The sequence below is a fragment of the Pavona decussata genome, unplaced genomic scaffold (genome assembly GCF_977016875.1).
Source record: "Pavona decussata unplaced genomic scaffold, jaPavDecu1.1 SCAFFOLD_220, whole genome shotgun sequence".
NCBI classification, from domain to species: Eukaryota; Metazoa; Cnidaria; class Anthozoa; order Scleractinia; family Agariciidae; genus Pavona; species Pavona decussata.
In genome coordinates this window covers 269,650-292,500 of record NW_028145625.1, presented here as the reverse complement: position 1 = coordinate 292,500, position 22,851 = coordinate 269,650, and the positions used below count along the sequence as shown (strand labels likewise).

General features: G+C 37.0%; 1 protein-coding gene and 2 long non-coding RNA genes across 4 annotated transcripts in view; 2 read left to right on the top strand and 1 right to left on the bottom strand.

Annotated features, from left to right (window-relative positions):
* The window catches only part of LOC146459316 (uncharacterized), a 329,226-nt gene that overhangs the window by 298,024 nt on the left and 8,351 nt on the right, over nucleotides 1–22,851 (bottom strand). The window lies entirely within an intron of this gene.
* LOC146459319 (uncharacterized) lies at nucleotides 8,070–12,355 on the top strand. 2 transcript variants are annotated; one of them, XR_014857973.1, is made up of 2 exons: nucleotides 8,070–8,974; nucleotides 11,504–12,355. It is a non-coding gene; the product is annotated as an uncharacterized LOC146459319 (long non-coding RNA). The 2 variants fall into 2 exon arrangements; XR_014857974.1 differs by lacking the exon at nucleotides 11,504–12,355 and adding an exon at nucleotides 10,698–10,965 and having other exon boundaries at nucleotides 8,073–8,974.
* Nucleotides 13,757–19,461, top strand: LOC146459318 (uncharacterized). Its single transcript, XR_014857981.1, has 2 exons — nucleotides 13,757–17,084; nucleotides 18,150–19,461. It is a non-coding gene; the product is annotated as an uncharacterized LOC146459318 (long non-coding RNA).

Here is a 22,851-nt window from a genome sequence, read left to right as displayed (position 1 = left end):
AAAAATAAAAAAAATAAAAAAAAAACACCTGGAACAGACGGTTTGACAGTAGCATTTTACATTTTTTTGGAATATATTAGGCAAAACTATGGTAGCTAGCCTCAACTACGCTTTTCAAAAAGGCGAGTTATCTATATCACAGAGACAGGCATCATACCCCTAATTCCCAAGAAAGGTAAAAATCTACTGCTTTTCAAAAACTGGAGCCCTATACCGCCGTTAAATACCGATTACAAGATCGCTACAAAAACCTTAGCAGTGCGTCTAAAGAAGGTCCTTCCAAACATTATTAATAATGCACAAACTGGATGTTTACAAGGCAGATTCATTGGTGAAAATATTCGGCTCATATCAGACATTCTCCATTAGTACACGGCAGATCAAAATTTAGAAGGTATTGCCCTGTTTATAGATTTCAAAAAAGGCTTTCGACAACTTAGAGTGGGGGTATCTAGAGAAGGCCTTAAATGCCTTTAATTTCGGACACGATTTCAAGGCGTGGGTGAGAACATTTTATAACAAAATTTCCAGCTGCACTATAAATAATGTCTACGCCTCCAGACCTTTTACACTTGAGCGAGGAGTTAGGCAAGGCTGCCCGTTATCCGGCCTACATTTCGTACTAGCTGTTAAAGCATTGTCTAGTGCGATAAGGTCTCGTTCTGATATAACAGGGATCCAGGTAGGTAACAAAGAAGTCTCAGTACGCGGATGACACAACCACCTTGTGTAAAGATAGGTTCTCCCTTGGGAAACTGCTCGAGGTGCTCAACTTGTTTGAGGAATGTGGTGGACACTCAACTGATTCGTCTAAATCAGAAGCTTTATGGTAAGGGAAGAACGAGCATAACAGAGATACGATATCGTATCTATGTTATGCTCGTTCTTATGCTCGAGACCTTATCGCACTAGATGTAAAGCTCCAAAAGTCGCCCTGTAAGACTTGCTTTCGTTCGATCTTGTAGTAATCCGAACGGGTAACAGAGAGCTCCCAAATCGTCGATGGTCAGCTTGTTTACTAATTCCTCCGCCTCGACATAATTCTGCGGAACTAGTAACGTTTCTTCTGCTGTAGCCATACTTGCCTCCTTGGTCTCGTTGCGCGCAGGCTTGTACAGATACTCTACAGACTCGTCTCCATAACCAAAAGGGCATTTCTCTGCGCATATGCAAGAAAATTTACAAACAAAAGTAAAACCCGTTGTAATGTGTCTGCTTTGCTACGTGAGCAGTGCGGTTGTGCGACTGTTTCTTTTCATTTTGTTTTGTTTTGTTTTAGCAGTGATCAGGATTAAAATTCTTCAAGATGACCAAAAAAAAAAAAAAAAGACGGAGGCAAAAGGACGTGAAATCTAAGGAGAAAATTGTGAAGAATACAGAAGATAGTTTAAGAACACAGATCCACTGGGAAGACATTTTATCACGTTAAAGAACACATCGCTGTCAATGCATGTTTTGCTGAAAGTTGAAAGCTCCCTGCTCGTAGTGGCCCTTTTTTGTTACGTAATTTCACTGCTTATTGGCAGAACGCTTGATTTTATTTGGTTGAACGTTTACCGACATGAATCTCAACCCCATAAGAAATAGTGTCGAAAAGAAATATTTATTTTTAAAAAAGGTAGAGAGCCCATGTAGTATTTTTTGTTCTTGGTAGCTAACAGATATGGAAGTTGATGTGTCCATCAACATACATTAACATGACTAGGGAACCCAACGGCTGACAGTCTCGGTAGAATACCTGTGCGGAAGGCGTCAATCATCTCCGAAATACATATTAAGGGCCTGGAGAAGTTTCTAGCGGCTTCACTGCCAAAACTTTCTTTCGCGCGCGCTGACAATACCGCCAGCCTTACGCAGGCTAGTACATGTATGTACATGTAATTACAGTCTTTGCTTTTACAAGTATGGTATTGTGACTATTATTTTAAATGATAGGGTCTCTGCAATAACAGTGAAGAGGTCAAGTACCATAAAGTTTAAGTTTATTGATAAGGAGGGATCAAAAATTCTAGGCTTGTTTTAGTATGTGAAAGTAGCAAATAATAGATTACTAGCTTACACTTGTCACTGTAAGGAATGCTACTTTATACCATATACACATGATGTCCAAAAACTTTTCATGATTTACTAAATAAAGAGTTTTTTCAATGGTTGATGTTCACTGTATCCCTTTTAATTCCCCATCCATAGACCCGATATTTTAATGTACAAAATACTCCAATGTTGTAATAGATGTACTGTAGAACAGGAATAAAGTGCAAAATCTGATTTAGATAGATTTTTATTGAACAACAGTTAAGAAAGGAGTTGAGTACATGCATACAAAATGAAAATATTCCACAACTTAATATATAAATTATGTACATGTATGATTAGAAGGTAATAAACCTTGACCTTCTACAATGTAACAAAACAACTGAAAACAAGTAAAATTGCTTGTTTGAGATATTTCCTTGGGTCTTTGAATCCCAAGACGGATCAAAATCAAGTTTCCTTTCTTAACCAATACATAATCCACCAAACAAGTCATGCAAATTGACCAAAATGATAACCATTTGGGAATTTGTTGTGAAGTCGTGAAGTTTGGGGATTTGTCGTGAATATTTTATCCTGTCTAGTAACATATGAAATGCATGGAGACAATTAAGCCTTTAATCTCCCTTGTTTATTTTTTTTAAGACAAGTTAGGAGAAGTTGTAAAAAACATCAACACAATTTATCTTTGGTGATCATTTCCTTTATTCTCATGACTTGTATGTCAGATTATGTAATGATATTGTAAGGAGAAATAAGAGGCTGATCACTATTGGGGGCTTAAAGGGTTATGGGGAATTTTTGTCTCCACCATAGGGCTTAAAAGGTCAATTATGCACATCACCTGCAGGCAGGTTCCTCTTAGGATTGGTGCTTGGGAAACAAAGGAATATGTTAATGAGCTTGGGAACCACGGGAACATGTTAATAAACATACATAAGGGGTTTGTAAGGGTAGGACAATTCAAAACTTCATCGGAGGATTACAAGGGTACAAGATAAATTTACAGGACTGATTGAGTTAAATTTTCAATAACTGTGTGTACTGGAAAATGGAATCCAGGGGAATTCCTCTCGTAAGATTCACCCTCCACCAATAGGTGGCCTGTGGTTTACTAGGAGTTGACCCAAGAAGAAAGCCGATGACTTTTCTACATGTATGCATAACTGAAACTTCCTCTCTAGACAAAATATACAGGTATATCCTATCTCTTTTTAGCAACGCTAAATGTTTTGAGATTATCTCTCGGGGATTGGTCAGTTTCTACAACTTGTGGCCAAGTCCTTTTCAAATTTCCCTCTGAAGAATTCCTTTGTTCCGGTGTTGCACAGTCTATGAAGCATATCACTGTACACCTTATCAATAACATTAGACTTGACATCCTTAGTTGATGCTCCACACTTCTCTGCTGACCATTTGAATGATTTCCACAATTGTTCATCATTGTAAACACAAGCGTACAACTTCCAAAAAGTTACTCTTGTGTTTCTTTAAGCTTCGCTCATTCACATATTCTCTGATATTCAAATCTGCCTCTCTTACAAAGTTAAGAAATTCTTTTTTGACAAAGGTCAAATGACGTTCGTCAAGAATATTGAGAGCCTCTGGAACATGGCTTTTGTCTGTTTCTTTCAGCTTAATGAGAAAATCGAGCTCCATTTCCATTTGGCTTCTACTTTCAGGTGTTGTTTTTCTTTTTCCTTTCTTTTCTGATAAAGCATCTTTTCTCAGTTTTATCATTTGGCAAAGAGCTGCACCAGACATTCGATATAAGGCGACATCATCCTCAGGTGTAATATCCTGGTGAATATCAAGCGGCTAAGAAAAATTGTAAGACTCTGTTTGTGCAAAATCATAAACTAGGGAATGCAAAATACCTGTGACTGCTCGAATCGTACTCGATAAGTCGATAAATATTCATTTTCCAAATCGTGGAACACTGCATTGCATACCTTTGAATTATTGGATGAACTATCCAGGTAGCTGTTCAAACTTTTCATCAAGCGCAATGACAAGTGAGCCTTTCTGTCTTTTTTAACGGCCTTTGCAATTATGAAACGAGTTGTACGTAATATGAAAACAAATGGTGTACTAGATCACGAAGTTCATTGTAGCAATCATCAAGAAATTCCTCAATAAACTGACGATGTGTTTTGTAATGCTTCATAATGTACTGCTTTGCGAGTTTTTCTGACACAAATTTCCAACACATTGGACGTTTGCCTTCTAGCCTTTTACCGAGATCATCCAGTTCGTTCCTGGTGAGCGTCTTTGGTTTTTTCTTTCCACGCTGTGATCTTCAATTCTGGCTTTTTTGTTCGGCCTATTGCTCGAATTGGCACTTTTACTTTTGGCAACCCGAGCACTCCTCCCCTGTTTGCCACCAGAGCACTCTTTTCCTTTTTGTTTCTTATTTGTAGACTTCTTTCCTCTCCTACTGCCTGCTGATGTCGAGGGTTCCCCAACATAATCACTGTCCGTGTCGCTTTTGCTACAATCATGCGAAGAAATATCACCTGAATCGCTGCCCGTTTCGGACTCAATTTCTTCGCTAAAATCTGATATGCCCGCCAGCGAGTCGTTTGAATCTAAAGAAATTGTGGATCATATTTCCCATTGTGAATTCTCGCTCCAGAAATATCATTTCCCTTCTTTTCGGAAGTCGCTTTCATTGACAAAACTTATCTCAACGCTGTCCGCCGTTATTTTGCTTTGACTAAATACATCAGATCGAGGTTAGCCTTGGTGCAAACGTCTCGGAAAACAGACTTCCTTTTCCGTCTAAAACTATTTATAACTTTAGTGGAATCGACATATCCCTAGGCGTGGTCTGGGAGCCTCCCTCTCTGTCCCCTCATTTTCTCTTGATGTCGATCATTCTCAGGCCGCCTTGAAAGTAGTCCCCTATCATTATGCTCCGTGACGTAAAAAAACATAAAAGTGACCATAAAATTATTGCAAAAAGCTGTAAAAGACATCAAGGATATGAAGGTCGATTAATGTCCAATATTCCTTGACATTTTCCCATGCTCTTTCGTGTCTACGGTATAAATACTTGTTCAAAAAGTTAAAAAAAATCATCCTTTTAATCGTCACAGCATTCGGCATATTTTGCCAGAAAAAAGTGTCTAATTGCCTTAATATCTTTCATTAGATGTGAAACCTTTACTATCCCTTTAACATGCCATTCTTTATAGTACACAGGCCTGTTTTCAAATCGTATTAGAGAATTATGCCACAAGCTCAATGAGAGGAAGTGTTCGATATAATTTTGGTTGTCTTCATAGCTGGTTTAAGACAAAATTTGCAAAATTTCCTTTATAAAGACACCAGATACTCCTTCTTGAATTTTGGATAGATTTTCTTTTTCAACTGATTGCCTTTGAAAACAACAGTATCATTGTCGAAAACAAGTTTCCATTTGCTAAGTTTGACTCGTCAGAATATTTAATGACCCACATAGTTTTAAGTACTTTGTTAAATGATTGTATGTCTACCATTTTCAGGCGACCTTGAGAGTACTGCCCTATCATTGTGTCCCGTGACGAAAAAAAAAAAACAATCATAAAAGTGACCATGATATTTTTGCAAAAAGATGTAAAATATATCAAAGATTTGAAGGTCGATTGATGTCCAATATTCCTTGACATTTTCCCTTGCCCTTTCGTGTCGGCGCGATAAATACTTGTTCAAAAAGTTAAAAAAATAATCTGTTTAATCACTCATCAGGATATTTAAAGTCCCACATATTCTTAAGTGTTTTGTTAAAAGAGTGTTGTGTTTACCATTCTTAGGCCACCTTGAGATTACTGCTCTATCATTATGTCCCGTGACGTAAAAAAAAAAACAACATATAAGTGACCATAAAATTGTTGCAAAAAGATGTAAATGATATCAAGGATACAAATGTCGATAATTGTCCAATTTTCCATGACATTTTCCCATGCCCTTTGGTGTCTGCGGGATAAATACTTGGTCAAAAAAAGGTTTTTTTTTAAAATCATATTATTATGATTAAAAACAAAAACTTTTTTTGAACAAGTATTTATCAGAAGACACGAAAGAACATTGGAAAATGTCATGGAAAATTGGACAATTATCGACATTTGTATCCTTGATATCATTTACATCTTTTTGCAACAATTTATGGTCACTTTTATGTTAAAAAAAAAAAACAAAAAACATTTAATAACCATTTTCAGGCCGCCTTAAAAGTACTGCCCTATCATTATGTCCCGTAACGAAAAAAAAATCATTACAGTGACCATAATACTGTTGCCAAAAGATGTAAAAGAGATCAAGGATGCGAAGATCGATTGATGTTTAATATTTTTTGACATTTTCCCATGCCCTTTCGTGTCGGCAGGATAAATACTTGATCAAAAAGTTTAAGAAAAATCATCTTTTTAATCACTCATCAGGGTATTTAAAGACCCACATGTTCTTAAGTGTTTTGTTAAAACATTGTATGTCTACCATTCTCAGTCCGCTTTGAGAGTACTGCCCTATCATTATGTTCCGTGACCTAAAAAAAAAATGAAAGTGACCATAAAATTATGGCAAAAAGATGTAAAATATATCGATGATACGAAGGTCGATTGACGTCCAATATTCCATGAGATTTTCCCATGCCCTTTGGTGTCTGCGGGATAAATACTTGCTCAAATTTTTTTAAATCATATTACTATGATTAAAAAAAAACTTCTTTTTTTTTTTGAACAAGTATTTATCCCGAAGACACGAAACGGCATGGGAAAACGTCATGGTATGTTAGACATTAATCGATCTTCGTATCCTTGATATCTTTTACATCTTTTTGCAACAATTTTATGGTCACTTTTATGTTAAAAAAAAAAAAAAAAAAAACATTTGACAAACCATTTTCAGGCCGCCTTGAGAGTACTGCCCTATCATTATGTCCCGTGACAAAAAAAAAAACAAAAAAACAATCATAACAGTGACCATAACATTGTTGGAAAAAGATGTAAAAGAGATCAAGGTTGTGAAGGTCGAATTGGAAGGTGGGCTTCTGTTTCTAGAATTTTCAGCGAGACATGGTTTTCTTTATTATACCATAAAGCTTACAGTCTTCAATTGGGAATCCATAGACATGGTCATTTTAAGACAAAAAATTGCCATTGCTCAGACGGAAATATTAAACTGTATTCAGTCTTTTTTTTTAATTGAAAAGGGTCCTTTAAAATGGCATTGTGTCATCGATTGATGTTGCCGAATGGACTCTCCTAAGTTGAGATCTGGAACGAATTAGTATTTTGTTTCCTACAAAGAAAGTCACGGAGTACAAAAGTTTAGAAACAAAGGGAAACCTGTAGTCAATAAGATTGTAGAGTAGTCGTTAGGAACTGACCCTACTAGATTCGTTAAGGTTACCCTATACCTTCAAAGGTGTCTCGCGTTTAAGCGATGTAGCGCTAAATGAGAGCGTCCGAATTACCTTTTTCAAAGTCAAAGCGAATTTTGTTTTTAGCTAATTTAATTTGCTCCTCAGTTTCCGGACCCAAAGCGCTAAAACAAAAACGTGTCTGCGTTTTGCCATATTCAATCGCAATGAAAAGTTATAGACCACTTTCGAAATAGGATGAAAAAAATGTGGAGTGATCGTACAAAAATCGCTCTCGGAGAAAAAATATTTAAAAAAAAAAAAATTCGCAGACACGATTTTGTTGTTTATATGTTAAACTAGCTACTGTCCAAATTTGAAGGAAAACGAACAAATTCCTTTTGAGTTTTAGCTCTTTGAAGTGGCTCCTCCAAGTGCGCTAAAACCTCGGCAGTTCATTTTCATTCACAATTCTTGGTTTAGTTTGATAGCCAGCTCTATAAGCTTTAATTTGATATAGAGGTACAGGTATCTGCAGTTTAAACCAGGCGCGCTAAATCGCTTGGAAGCGAGACACAACTGAAGACAACTCTGAAGGTATAGGGTAACCTTAACACCAAAGATGGCTTTTATTCTATCAATTTGTACTAGCACCACAAATTTCAAACACAGTAAAGAAGATCTTTTGGTTTTATTCAAAGCTCAAGCTCATGTCACTAAATTTTAGAACACTATTTCAAAGAAACATCTCAATTTTACGAAATGGACATCATCATCGGTTTCCGACAAATTTTAAAGGCTTTGGGACTAGAACCCCCGGTATGAGTGTGGAAAGTTTTTATTTCTCTATCTTTTTCAGAAATGTCATCAAAACTGGAATTGGTTCAAAAATTATCTATAATCAACTTCCTTTTACAAATCTGCATATTATTAAGCTGTAACTTAAACAGAATTTAATTTTCCATGAAAAACATAATAGTAATATTTTTATACACCGCAAACTTCAGATAGTCTCATGACGGTATAAAATTCTTCTGTAGGTTAAGATCGGCGCATTGGAGCATTGACCGCAAACACCTGCTGATGCGTTGAGTGTATTACGGAGGAAAAATGAGAATGGACATTCGATTTGGCATACTCAGTATGATAGACATGTCAGTTGTTGACCTCTTCCTCCACAGGCAAATTGGGAAATTTTACAATCCGTTAATATTGGGTGACAAGAATGCAGCAGATCATTCAGAAAGCGGTGAGGTCGAAGTAATTATTTGGTGAGCCAGGCAAAGTTAGGCAACAATTTAATTCGCACGTCGGGCACAACTTCAGATTCGGAGCTACCCGGAACTAAACTGCTTAGCACTTTCTCCAAAGTAAGACTCAAGAATAGATTCAAAGCGTCTATCTATCCTGTTGGCTTTATTGCTGCTTGTGATGTGCTTTCTAATGGACCAGGAGGAGGCTTTTGAACTCCGGCCGCCAAGAAGCAAGAGACGAAGATGCGTCAGAAGGATGAAAAAGTGTTCCAGAAGAAGAATTAAGAAAGGAAAAAAGGCAGATGCCATCAAGCCTTTAGACATGAACCATGTGTCGACAATCTTGGTAGGTGAACAGTGTTATAAATTCCAAAAATCATTAAAATCATTAAGCATTCAGAGAACATACAGAGTAAAACAAACGAAAGATAGGATCATTTTGAAGTATTTCAGAACTTCTTTTCTTTATACATGTTGACAAATGTTCCTTGTCACCATTATATCCATAAAGGGATATGCAGCATGTTCTCGGAAAACGCATGCGTGCAGCTCAAACTAAACAAACCGGAACAAATCAAACTGTGTTAGCGTATTACGAATCCCTTTTAAAATTCTGAAAGAGACCGGTCGGAAACCGAAGATAACGTCTGAATTTCTTTTTTTGTAAGAATAACGGCACATTTGAGTTTACGAGACATGTTTCGGTCGTGCAAGGGCCATCTTCAGTTGAAAGTAGAATTAATTTGAAGCTACATTTGAATTTATTATGTAATGCTGAACAAAGATAAAAAACAAACGTGCAATAAAATATGGAATCTAACAAAATAGCTAAAGGCAACAAAAGAGGGGTTGATTAGAATTAGAGAGTTAAATTAACGTGGTATAGCTGCTTGTATAAAGAAGGTTGCTCGCAGGAGATGTGTAAGGCTTCCTTTATCTTGACCTGGAATTTTGTGCTCACATGGTCTATAACTTTAAAACATTCAATAGAGCAGGAATTGCGGCAACCTTGGATTGTTGAAGGTGTTGAAAGATATGTGAGGTCCTGTCCCTGTTTAGGTGTTCGCGAATGCGTGTCGAGAGGTGTCGGCTGGTTACGCCTACATAGCAAAAATTACGGCTTGCACAGTTAATCTTCTAGACAACAACTATACCACGTTAATTTAACTTTCTCGTTCTAATCAACATGTTCTATTGTACACTCTTTTGTAACCTTTGGTTATTTTGTTAGATTTCATATTTTATTGCACGTTTGTTATTTATCTTTGTTCAGCATTACATTATAATTTAAAATGTAACTTTAAATTAATTCTTCTTTCAACTGAAGATGGTCGTTGCACGACCGAAACACGACATTGCTTCTTGGAAACCCTCAGCGCGGTTGTCCTTTTGTAGTGATCGTTGGCGAGAAACGATTTCCCACAATTGAGATTCAACATAAAACGCTGCGCTTACAGTCTTCAATCGTTATTTCATAAACAGATTCAAATTGCAGCAGAAAAAATCGCTTCGATGCAAATGTTAACCTATATTTAGGATTTTCTTTTTATGACACAGCATCTTTGATATTTGGTCTTTGTCCGGCATGGAGCGGATGTAGCTGAATGAGCTACCCTGATGAGAAATCTGGAGGGAGTTATTTTTAACGGGGTAGGGGGTTGTTTGTTTTATTATAAAAAAAAATATGTCACTAAAATGAAAAGTTTATAAATACAGAGCGTAACTTTAGCAATTAGATTGTAGAGAAGTCTCGTTTTTTGGAAACTAACAATGGTGGATTAATTAATTAACACCAAAGGTGGATAATATAACCATTTATATTCAGTTTAGCAGCCACAAGTTTCAAAGACTGGGAACTAAACTGCTTGAAATCTTGTGTTGATTTTTTTGGAAACGGATATTATAGATCCTTGAAATAGGCTCACAAAACTAATGTAACAAACGAGATGACAGGCGTGTGATCATTTTATTACTCGTATTTGGTTATTACAGTGTGGGTTTCTTGCATGCTTCTCTCTTTTGTATTGATGCCGATTTTAATTTATTTCGTTTGCTGTTTTCCTTGTTAGGCTTCAGAGGAGGAATAAGATGCTACACTTTAGACGTTAAAGTTTTTTCTCTGATTTATGAACTTTCTCATGTGAAATATCAAGGGAGCATTTTTCTCATAATCCTGTAGTTAGTGAAAGAGTGCAAGCTTATTTTTAATTTTGTAGGGGGTGAAGCCGGATCAATGAATTAAGAACGCCAACTTAAGATTCCATGGATTCCTAGAATACTTCTAGAAGTCCAACCAAAAGTTAATTCTTCTAATAAAATGAGTTCATTGTGAACAAACTCTGTCCTTTACGGTGGCTTACTTCATTTTCTGAGGTGAAAGAAAGCCTTTAATCGAACTTCAGAAAAAAAAAGGCTGAAAAGAGTTTTATTGTTTAATTATTTTTTAGTAAATTAAATAAAATAGAGATAATTCTGAGTCAGAAATGAAATTTGTAACGCCTAAAAAGTGTCATATAAAAGTAAAATAATTCTTTAGCGCTGACCTGGAAAACAAAACCTTTAAGAGTTGTCGGGCTCTAAATCTAGCCGTACTTCGACCTCACTTCAAAATTTCAGGATTTGGAACGTGTGCAAAATTATGTTTCCTACGAGACACATTTGTTTTCACTTGGCAGTGTTTATGCGACAAGAGTAATGGACCTTGTTGACTTTTTCTTAGACAAGCAGCTCATCACAGAGCACGGTGAAGAATTCAACGTCGTTTCGCAGGCGTTTTGTTAGTATGCTTTCAATTCACCGGCATCTCTGTACCTGATCTGAGAAAGTTGACAATTTTACTGCAAAGTGATAGAGCACTTTGTCCCTCTTTTTTTAGGCGTCGAGTGTCAAACCAGCATCAGCGAGCTTCTTTGCGAGTGTTTTCTTGATGATGGAGCGACCGCTATCACCGAACGACTTGTTTTTGAAGGTCAGAAGCCTATCATAGGAACTGTCAAGGTACTGTGTGTCGACAAAGGCAGTAGAGAAATTAATCGTTTGACTGTTGTTTATCATGTTCTCTGTGGTTAGTGCAAGGTTTGATTGAAATAGAATTTTACGCAGAGCCACAACATGAGCAAAACCTTTATGGGAAGTTTCAAAATCACTTTGGAATAGACATCTGTAAATGTCGCGAAGGTTTCCCTTTGATATGCTACCATCAGCGTGGCGAAGCTGACGTTTTTTTTTTTTTTGGTGATGATGCCTTACTAAGGTTTGGCTGTCTGCAAACTAGTGCAAGTCCAACCCTTGAAACATTTTATGTTATCTCCGTTCTGGTTTATAGTTCATATCAGCAGTGGCGTATCGAAAACGTTTGCAATTTGGCCTATAAGAACAGTTTTCATTGGTTTGAGAAGTGTCACGTTTCCAGTTTTAACAGCAGAGGTTTTCAAGAAATATGCAAAGGATCTTAAACATTCAATCAGATACTCTGGCTCTAGTTGGTTGTCATGACTGTATAAAATACGTTCATTGCCAAATGCTGTTATGTGGAATCTGTTAACGCTGCTTGCATGTTCATTGAAGTCAAACTTTGGCAAGATAAATTTTGTAAACGCTCCACCAGTGTTGTGGAAAATTGCTGCTAATTCCACGTGCTCCGCTTGCTTCCCACCACAATTTGTTTTTGTACCAAATATCACAAAAGTGTATGTGAAATTTGCATTAAACTTTTCATTTTTGGGGGGGTGGGGGGGGGGGGGACGGGGCGTGCTGCGAAATGGAGGGACACGATTTTCAATGTGGCCCAGTTCTGCTTTTGAAATGTAGTTACATGCATTTAAAACTTATGGTTTGAAAGATAGAGTACTTCCAGATTCATAAACAGTTCCCCCTCTAAGTTCTAAAAGTACTCGAGCGGATTTCGGCGAGTTGTCTCTTTCTTCTTTTAAAAGCTGTCATTTGTTTGCGGACTTTGTCTAGCTTTCTTTCGTAGTCCATTTTCTTAATGTGCCTGTCCACGATGAACCCAGGCGTAATATCTACAGTTTCCAAAACTTTTTTGAGGTACTGCTTGCCAATATTCCTTTGTACTACAGCACATGGCACTCGCTGGTTTCACCATAGAAATGGCTTTGATAAACGGGATTTTCGCCTTTAGTGAAGACCTCTTATAAACAAGATACATTTTTACAGATATTTAGTACAACATATGTAGATTTTCTTTGTAATATCACCAGTTGCAAATGAGTTAAATTAATCACGCACTAATATGTGAACGCGTTTTGCCCATAACCGGTGAAATGCCATGTAACTTCAGTTTCTAGAGCAACTGTTTAACTTCTTGTTCTATTTGGATATACTCTTTCAATGTACTGTATACTTTTTTTTCTGTGCTGACCAATATACACCAACTTTGTTAGTATATATATATATATATAGGTTTTATTCGTCGAGTATATTTTTTGCCTTTATAATTTTTCACGCACGATCTGTGGGTGAATTTTATTTGTATGAACCTTTTTCAGTTGTATTCTCCCATATGGCGTTTGTTTGTAATCCTATTTGGATACAAATCATAATGTGTGCTTATTCAAATGGAGGCTATTAAACGGTACTTCCCTGTGTTACTCTTCAGAAAAAGCTACATTATACAGTAGCTCTCAACAATAATTCACAAAGAGAAACCACTGCCCTTAAGATGGTTTAAAAATATAATCATTTGGTAAAAAAAAAAAAAAAAACATAAATTGTTTGAGAGGCTATATCAAACAGTCGAAAGAGCGTTACATACGATTTCCAAACACCTCAAAGATGGTTTAAAAAAGTCGACTGCGCCTCGTTTTTTTCAACCCATTTTTAGGTGTGTCGGTGGAAATCGGACGAAAACGACTCTTTCTCGTGTTTGATTGATCAGCATGGCTTCAACTTTACTTAATTTATTCTAACCATTTTCTTGAGGATAACAAGCCTTCCATAACTGCAATTTTTCACAGTCCTATAGGTTTTCGCAGTTAATCATCAGTTTCACTTGTTGATCTCACGAAAGAAGAAAAATAATATCATGTGTCGAGAAAGTGAATTTGATCCAAAACTTTCTCATTACTAAAAATTGTTCCAGTGAAAACAAATAAAATCAGTTATATCTTCTAGGTCCATGTACCCTTGCTTTCCTAACAAATGGTATTCCTAATGGATACTACATGCCAGGTTTAAGGTGCTTAATCTTTAAAGCTTCGATTGAAGTGTTTAAATCCATCTGTTAGTAGCCAAAAGCAGATGAAATCAAGCCTTCAGACAAAAACCATGTGTCGACATTCTTGGTAGGGGACCAGTTTTATTACGTTGTCATTTGCTTATCGTTATCATTTTATTGCTTAAGCGATTTACAACATGTTTTCGAGATGCGCAAACGTTCAGCCGCATGTTTGTGAAAATCTTTTTTTTAAAGGCGTGAAAGCCATTTGAAACTTTTCGTAACACCAAAAAATGACCCGTGTCGTGCAGAAAGCGAGACTAGGCCGGCTAAATTGAGAGGAAGGTCTTCTGTTTCTAAAATGTGCAGCTAAACAAATCGGAACAAGTTAAACTTTGCAAGCGTACAATGAATGCATGTTAAATTTTCGGAAAGGTATCTCGCGAAACCGAAGATGACGTGAGTAAAATCAGAAAAACACAGTTTAACAGTTTAAGTATCCTTCATTTCGAAAATACCGTTGTATTTTTCATGACAAAATCACGTGATATTTGAGCCGCATAGTCGGATTTTTAATTAAGTTCCATGGGCCAAATCTAATTCAATAACGGACATTTTCCTGAGAATTTTTTTATTAATTTTGCTGCCGCTTTGACTAATTATTATTTAATATTCATTTTTCAATTCAATGTTATTTCGAAATGAGCCCTTTCGATGATTTTTTTTTTTTTCTCTTAGGGCAAACTTCGAAAATAAAATATGGTTAAATAAAAAAAAAAAAAAACTTTCGGTAACCTCAAACGTTCATGTAATGTCGATGAAAATCTGTCCGGAACGCCTTAATGACCTAATAATCGAAATTAAATTGTGAAGAAAAGAACATTTTTTTTGTCAGTAAAGCCATCTGAAACATTTGTCACATGGGAAGTTTGATTCAAATCGACAAGAGGCGAAATTCGTTCGGCCGAATTGGAAGGTAGGCTTCTGTTTCTTATATTTTTCAGCTAAGGAAATCGGAACAGATAGAACTGTGTTCCCGTACTCTGAATCCGTTTTAAAGACCTAAAAGATATCTTGAAAAACAGAAAATGACGTCTGAAACACTTCTCCAGCTAAATATTATCTTCTGTGCGGCCCTTAATAATCGATTTCTAGCTTTAGCGAGTTTTGTGTTTTCTGGAATAGGCTATAAATGGAATTGGTAAATGGACTAAATCTTACTCCAGACGTGAAGGGATTGTATTAATAAAATCATGTTATTTGTATCAGTGTCCAAGCATTTAGCTCGTCCTTGCTTATCGACGACACTAAACGTGGTTGTCCGTTTGTGGTGATCGTTTGCGAGAGATGGTTTCCTTTATTATACCACTAAGCTTACAGTCTTCAATCGGGAATCCTTAGACATGGTCATTTTAAAACAGACGGAAGATATTAAACGGTATTCAATTTTTTTTATTAAAAAGAATCCTTTAAAATGCCATTGTGCCATCGATTGATGTTGCCGAATGGACACCACTAAGTTGAAAACTGGAACGAATTAGTATTTTGTTTCCTACAAAAAAAGTCACGGAGTAGAAAAGTCTAAAAACAAAGGGAAAACTGTAGTCAACAAGATTGTAGAGTAGTCGTTAGGAACTGACGCTACTAGATTCGTTAAGGCTACCCTATACCTTCAAAGGTGTCTCGCGTTTAAGCCATGTAGCGCGTCTAGTTTAAACTGTAGTACCTAAACCCCTATATCAAATTAAAGCTTATAGAGCTGGCTATCAAACTAAACCAAGAATTTTGAAATAAAATGAATTGTCGAATTTTTCACGACCTCTAAATGCGAGCGTCTGAATTACCTTTTGCAAAGTCAAAGCGAATTTTGTTTTCGCTAATTTAACTTGCTCTTCAGTTTCCGGACCCAAAGCTCTAAAAAAACGTGTCTGCGTTTTGCCATATTCAATCACAATGAAAAGTTATAGACTATTTTCGAAATAGGATGAAAAAAATGTGGAGTAATCGTACTAAAATCGCTCTCAGAGAGAAAATATTTCAAAAGAAAAAAATCGCAGATACGTTTTTGTTGTTTATATGTTAAACTAGCTACTATCCAAATTTGAAGGAAAACGAGCAAATTCTTTGAGAAAAAAGCGCTAAAATTTTGACAATTTATTTTCATTCAAAATTCTTCGTTTAGTTTTTTAGCCAGTTTTATAAGCTTTAAGTTGATATAAAGGTTTAGGTATCTACAGTTTAATCCAGACGCGTTACATCGCTTGGAAGCGAGACACTTTTCAAAACACCTCTGAAAGTATAGAGTAACCTTAACACCAAAGATGGTTATTAATCTATCAATTTATACTAGCATCAAACACAGTAAAGAAGATCTATTGGTTTTATTCAAAGCTCAAGCTAATGTCACTAAATTTTTGAACACTATTTCAAAGAAACATCTCAATTTTACGCAATGGACACTATCATCGGTTTCCGACAAATTTTGAAGGCTTTGGGACTAGGACCCCCGGTAGAAGTGTGGAACATTTTCATTTATCTATCTTTTTCAGAAATGTCATCAAAACTGGAATTGGTTCAAACATTATCTATAATTAACTTACTTTTACAAATCTGCACATTCTCAAGCCGTAACTTAAACAGAATGTTCCATCAGTAACATAATGGTAATATTTTTATACCCCGCAAACTTCAGATAGTAACATGACGGTATAAAATTCTTCTGTGGGTTGAGATCGGCGCATTGGAGCATTGACCGCAAACACCAGCTGATGCGTTGAGCGTATCATTGAGAAAAAATGAACAAGGGCATTCGAGTTTGGCATACTCAGTATGATAGACGTGTCAGTTGTCGACCTCCTCCTCCCCAGGTAAATTGGGAAACTGCAAATCTTTTAATATTGGGTGACAAGAATGCAGCAGATCAGAAAACGGTGAGGTCGAAGTAACTATTTGGTGACTAGGCAAAGCTAGGCCAACAATTAAATTCGCACGTCGAAAACACCTTCACAATCCAAGTTGCCAGGAACTAAACTGCTTGGCACGTTCTCCAAAGTAAGACTCAAAAATGGATTCAAAGCATCTCTTTATCCTGTTGACTTTTTTGCTACTTTTGATATGCATTCTGATGGACCCGGATGAGGCTTTTGAACTCCGGCCGCCAAGACGAAGGACAAGAAGATGTGTCAGAAGGATGAAAAGATGTTCCAGAAGAAGAATTAGAAGAGGAAAAAAGGCAGATGTCATCAAGCCTTTAGACATGAACATTGTGTCGAAAATCTTGGTAGGTGACCAGTGTTATAACTTCCAAAGCATTTTTAAAAAATTAAGCGTCAGAGAAAACACATAATTAAACAAACGAAACAGAAGATCATTAGGAAGAATTTTAGAACATTGTTTCTCAATTTCCTTTATACACGTGGATAAATGTTCGTTGTCATTTGTTTCTTGTTATCGTTGTATCGATAATGGGATTTACAGCATGTTTTCGGGTAGCAAAAACGTTCAGTTCTTGTCGATGAATCGTTTTCCAAAGGTCTAAATGGACTAAGAATCTCGAATTCAACAGTACTCTTTTTGGTGTAAAGCTATTTGAAACTTTCGCAACGTCGGAAAAAAACGAAACAAGACCGGCTGAAATGGAGGGATGGGCTCCTGTTTCTGCTAAAGATATCGGAACAAATCAAACTGTGTTAGCGTACTATGAATCCCTTTTAAAATTCTGAAAGAGACCTTGGAAAAGCGAAGATGACGTCTATTTTTTTTCTTTCTAATTGAGTTGGCGTCAGATTCATAAAACCAGTTCTGGAATAAGCTGATAAAGCAAATTTAGGATTTTTTTTTTTTTTTTTGATGAAACAGCATCTTTCACAGTTGGACTGTGTCATCGAATGTTTCATCGGATGTGGCTGAATGAGCTACCCTGATTAGAAATCTGGAAGGGGGTAGGGGGTTGTTTGTTTTATTATAAAAAAAAATGCCACTGAAATGAAATGTTTATAAATACAAAGCGTAGTTTGAACAATTACATTGTAAAGAAGTCTTTTCTTTTCAAAACTAACAATAATGGATTAATTCATTAACACCAAAGATGGATAATAATTATAACCATTTATATTCAGTTTACACCACAAGTTTGAAATCTTGAATCGATTTTTGTAGAAACGGATATTATAGATCCTTGCCATAGGCTCAAAAAACTGATATAACAAGCGAGATGACAAGTGTGTGATCATTTTATACTCGTAGTTTGTTAATTTCAGTGTGTGTTTAACATGGGTTTCTTGCATGCTTCTCTTCTGTTGTATTGTTGATTTTAATTTTTTTCGTTTGCTGTTTTCCTCATTAGGCTTCAGAGGAGGAATAAGATGCCATACTGCAGCCGCTACAGCTTTGTCTCTGATTTATGAACTTTCTCATGTGAAATATGAAGGGAGCATTTTTCTCATAATCATGTAGTTAATTTTGTAAGGGGTGAAGCCGGATCAATGAATTAAGACGCCAACTTAAGATTCCATGTTATCCTAGAATAGTTCGAGAAGTCAAACCAAATAAATTGAGTTCATTGTAAACAAATTCTGCAGTAAGTATGTCTGGATATGAATTTGGCATACCAGGTTAAAGGTGCTTCATCTTTAAAGCTATGATTGAAGTGTTTAACTCCATCAATCATTATTTTTAGATCACTGTCAGTACGTGGCGGATCATGTATCAGTCTGGAATAATTGTGTTTCCTCCCTTTAGTTTTATCTTGAATTTTCGAATATTTAAGTTTGCCCAGAACCCCTACCGTTTAAGGTGGCTTACTTCATTTTCTGAGGTGAAAGAGGGCCTTAAATCGAACTTAAGAAAAACGCTGAAAAGAGTTTTATTGAAGACTTTTTGTTAGTAAAATTAATACAATAGAGAGTCAGAAATGAAACATGAAATGCCCGAAAAGTGTCAAATACTGTAGAATGATTCGTCAGCTGGCCTGGAAAATAAAACCTCTTTAGAGTTGTCTGGCTCTAAATCTAGCCGTACGACCTCACTTCAAAAATTTCAGGATTTGGAAAGTGCGCAAAAATATGTTTCCTACGAGACACATTTGTTTTCACTTTGCGGTGTTTATGCGACAAGAGTAATAGAGCTTGTTGATTTTCTTTTTACACGGGAAGCTCATAACAGAACACAGTGAGGAATTCAACGTCGTTTCGCAGGCGTTTTGTTCGTATGCTTTCAATTCACTGGTATCTCTGCTTCTGACCTGACAAAGTTGACAATTTTCTGCAAAGTGATATATAGTGATAGATTCCCCTTTGAAAAGAAGAGGGTGGATTTGCTTACAGCGCGGCGACTCCTCGCGGTCCTTGTGACGCGTACAAATTCCTTAAGGCGTTGATTGTCAAACCACCATCAGCGAGCTTCTTTGCGAGTGTTTTCTTGATGATGGAGCGATCACTGTCACTGAACGACTTGCTTTTGAAAGTTGGAAGCCCCTGGTAGGAATTGTTAAGGTACTGTGTGTCGACTAAGGCGGTAGAGAAATTAGTCATTTGACTGTTGTTTACTATGTTCTCTGTGGTTAGTGCAAGGTTTGATTGATATAGAATTCTCTGCAGAGTCACAACATCAGCGAAGCGTTCATGGCAATTTTTAAAATCACTTTGGAATAGACATCTGTAAAGGTTTCCCTTTGGTATGCTAGCATCAGCGTGACGAAGCTGACCGTTGTTGTTTTTAGCGAAATGCCTTCCCAAGGTTTCGCTGTCTTCAAACTAGTGTAAGTCCAACTCTTAAAACATCGATTTTATGAGATCTCCGTTCTGGTTTATACTTGTGATAAACAGTGGCGTATCGAAAACGTCTGCGTTGTGGCCTATAAGAACAGTTCACTGGTTTGGGAAGCGTCGCGTTTCCAGTTTTCACAGCAGAGGTTTTCAAGAAATCAGCAAAGGATCTTAAGAGCCGTCCTCTGTAAATATCGACTATCGTCGTTTGGACGAGAAAAAATGAAATCCCTCAAACTTTCTCAGAAGAATGGTCTATATAAGTGATTCACATAAATATAACTTTCAGCTCAGTTCGATTCGTATTTTAGCTGTAATGCGACCATCTTGGTTTTACCGCTCTGAAAGGGCTTTCAGCGGCCATTTTAGGCCACACTTTTAAGAATTTGCCTTACAAAGAAAGCGTTACAAATCCGAACAAAATCTCATTATTCCAGACAAGCAAATGTTTGTTGTTGTGTTGAGAAGCTTTTTTGGGAATTTGATCGTCATCTGATTTTTTTACAAAATTTTTAATTTCTTCCCTATTGAACTACTCTTCCAGTGCCCAAAAAATGGCCGAGTTTAAAGGAAAATATCGCTAAAGATACATTAGTTGGCATCCTAAAACAGCATCCCAGTTAAAGAGCAATGTCTCATCTGTAAGAATATGCAATAAAATTCTTGGGCAGTTAAAAAGAGAAAATTATAGAAGAAGAAGTTTTAACTGTACTTTTGTCAACAAACACCGCCTTCGTAATTAACATAACAACATGAAAATAACGATTTACTAAGAAAATAATGATAAATTCCACTTACCTCGGGAAATATCGAGCACTGGATATTTCAAAATATATCAATTTATAGTTTCAGTCGGATACAGCCGCATTTTCGATGATTTGTTGTGCGAAATCACTGTAATACACCGCAGCCGTTAAACTGTGTTGAATTCTTCAAAGTCCGTCAGGACAACCATCGGCCGAAAAATTGCCTTCCGCCCCATAAGCTGCCGTGTGCAAGGTATCAAATATTTCTTTGTATTCTTAATGACCAAAACTTCTTTCAGCAACCATTTAAATCCTGCTTTTAACTGGAGATTCTCGTCAAGAAATCGTTTATGTTCCGTTGATCTTCCGCCGTGATTAAACAATGAGATTGCGTTACAGAAACGGTTGCACATCCAGACGGGTTGGGGTGGGGGTGGGGAGGAAATCAAAATGTCACGGACCTTAGCTTGTAAGATGCTGCGAAAGCGTCAGCCATTCTTCGCCTATTGGGGGCTATAAATTAAACACCTGTCTCGGAATAATGGAACATGACTAGTGGCTTTGGGGAACGTTGAGAAATTTGTGTAGGTTATAATTTTTTTCTGGTTTCTGGAGTAGTAGGAAGTACCCTCTGTAAAGTCATGGTCTCTTATTTAGATGGGTACCTTTTCCAGCGAGTTCAAATATTTTGTGGTAGATCTAGGGGCAAAAATGGACTTCTGGAACTTTCGTCGACAATTAGTTTCATGTTTTTTTTCCCTCTCTAACTGTGATCAAAAACGCGAAGCCGGTCGCACAAGGGATGCGGTATGCAAGGGATGAAGGTGGAAATAGGCGGTTTCACCATAGATGAGTTCCTGACTCCGCAGCAAGTTACATCCTTTTTCTCAAGGATGGCTACAAAGCTGAAAAACAAACACGAAGAGATCATCGAAGACGACACGACTGCCGCTGAGGATCAAGCTGCCTACTCCTCAACCCGAACAAATATTCTCGAAAACTGCCAGCTAATGCATCCAATTGTTTATGTCTCATTCAACCTTTGTACCTTAAATGCGTCAAACGGCTTTAAAAGGCTAAGTGAAAATATGCTTCGCATGATGTGCGAATATTTTGATTTCTCTGAGATATTGCAAATATCCCAAGATCGCGGAAAGCACCATACATGCAGCTGCTTTGCAATCTTGTGCAAACATGCAGCTGCGTTTCATCAGGACATTAACTGCATGAGCCTCAGGCTCATTCCATTATCTAATGTAAAAACAAAAGAGCAGCAACAAATATTTAAGACATATGGGTTTACAATAAAGAGGGTGACAAAGGGGGGAGGGGGGGGGGGGTGGGGGGAGTAGCAATCGCGCATCACGTTTAAGTTAAATTAAATCACGCATCACCGAAAACCTTTTTAAAGCAATTACGCATCACGTAAGTAAGTGCACTAAGCTAATAATGTAAGATTTCAAACTATCCGAGGACGCATTATTGAAAATTGTATTGCATGCAACATCCTCTTAGATTGATTGTGTGTTAATTGATTTTATTAGAGATACATGTATAAAGACGACTTGCTTGTAGGAACAAAATGCTGAATTTACCCTGAAAGGTGAATCCTACCTTATACTGTCTTATTCCCTTCTTGTCTATCGTGACATTAAGGTCAAAGAAAGTTCACTTATCATGTAAATCTAATTGGTAAATCACGCGTCACGCGCTCGTAAAAGAGAAAATCACGCATCTCGTTGTGATGTTTGTCCCGCATCACGCACGGGTTCCATCACCCGTCACGTTGCTTATTTATGGGCCATCACGCGTCGCAAAAAAAACCTTTTCCACCCTCAATAAATGCCACTTACTATTAGCTGTTGTGTTCTATTTGTCAGTCGGTTGCCCTTCGTAATATTTGATAGCATTTCCAACGATGTTCAGATTTAGTAGTTTTTCTGGCTCCAAGTCCTCGTAATGGTAAACGCTATGACAACGTTCCAAAACACAAACAGGCAAGTGTTATACACACACACCCACACACACAAAGAAAACAAGTAAGTAAGTCGCTTTTTATTGGAATTCTATGTAAGCTGTTAATTTGCATGTATTCCCATACAAACCCTCATATTAATTTTACTTGCCGGTGAATATAACTTTTTCACTGTTACCTAATATTACAAATATATAGCTGTCAGTGAGCTTGGGATAGTTCGGAACATGTATGAACCCTAAACAGAAGAGGAACGATCAACTGATGCTGAAATTAGTGTTTTACTTGCCAACCCCCCCCCCCCCCCCCCCACACCCCCTCCCACGCCCCAACCAAAGAAATAGAACACATATCATATTCCACATTATTCTGGGACAGCATTCTCCTATTTAGTACCCGAAATGCATGAAATAGCTTTGACAGTAATCTTGAATGGCCCTTTTTTTTTTTTAATTTAGGAGCTGTTCCATTTTTGTTCCCTCCCCACCCCCACCCCAACCCGTCTGGATGTGCGCGTGTTTCTGTAACGCAATCTTGTCGTTTAATCACGGCGGAAGGTCA